The sequence below is a fragment of the Pinus tabuliformis genome, chromosome 8, assembly GCF_031772625.1.
Source record: "Pinus tabuliformis cultivar Carrire ecotype Pingquan chromosome 8, CPIR1, whole genome shotgun sequence".
In the NCBI taxonomy this organism is placed as follows: Eukaryota; Viridiplantae; Streptophyta; class Pinopsida; order Pinales; family Pinaceae; genus Pinus; species Pinus tabuliformis.
Window position 1 is genome coordinate 1,660,070,930 of NC_142294.1, and position 1,392 is coordinate 1,660,072,321.

Consider the following 1,392-nt stretch of genomic DNA (forward strand, 5'->3'; position numbering starts at 1 on the left):
TATGAAAGATCACTCTCAAGAACTCCTCATCACAATCATTGCTTGTAATATCATGCTTTGAAGATGTCACACGATTGTGATGAGAGTGGAATGAAGGGTGAGAGAAAGGAGTGCAACAAATAGGTTGCTCAATGTGATGGTCACATGGGAGAGGGGAGGTCATAGAGTGATCAAAGCTCTGCGGGTGAGTGAATGGGGATAAAGTATATTCAATGAAGGGTTCTTCCTTGACACCATATTCAGAAATGGGAAAAGGGGCATGGTCACTCAAGGTCATACCAAAAGGGGTGAGGGACTCACTTAAGGAAGACTCAAGATGATGTACAAGAGGGAAAGGCAAAGGAGAGGGTGAAGTGTCATATTCAATGGGTTTTCCTTCCCCATAATCTGCAGGCTCAAGTGATTTGAATGTATAATCATGAGGTGGGTAGGTAGGAGCCTCATTGCTTTCCCCATTATAAGCATCAAAGATTGGGTTTTCATTAAAAGGAGAATCAATCACTTCCAACTGTCCTTCTTCATGCAAGGGAAAATAATAATTTTCCTTCCCAAGGGTATCGATGGATATGTTATTGCCAGTAATGTTTGGGATAAAGGGGAAACCAATATCAACCTTGTCTTCTTTGTCAGTATCATAAATGGGAGCACAATCAAATTGAGGCCCAACAATCTCCCATTTCTCCTTTTCAATGTGGAAATAATCTCCAATGTCATCTTCCAAGGAGCTCATGGGATCACCTTCCTCAAGGTTCTCAAAAGGAGAGTCATCAAGAGTGATACCCTTGAGAGAGGTAAGGTCAGTCTCGACCTTACTTTCCATAGCCTCATTCTCCTCAACACATGTTCTCTCAAAAACATAATGTCCATCTTGCGGCCCTAACGAGGACTCATCTTCCTGCTCATCATCGAGATTCTCAAGGTCATCTTCATCTTGGTTGGTTGACAAACGAGACCTCTCTTCTTCTCTCTTCTATTGAAGAATAATGGCTAAGGTATTTGTTACATGATTTTGGTTATATGCTTCTAGGAGAACAACATTAGTAGGGTTCTCTTTATATTCACATTTCATATTATAAAGCTTCACCTCTTCACCATATAAACGAGAAAATACTTCATTAGAATTACATTCCCTTACTAACCCCCTGCATGACCTAATATATTCATCCATTCTTTCTTGCATAATTTGGAGGCTTTCAGGATCCAACTCTTCGTCGTCCTTAGAGGAGATGTCTTTCACTTCACTGCTGTTAGCCCCCAATTTCATAATTGGTATTTGCTCATCATCCTCATTTTCTTGGTCATCCTGTTCATCCAAATCTTCATTTGGAAATGATCCATATTTTCCTTTGATCTTGCGAGACAAGGAATTAAATGCACCAATATAATAGGCAA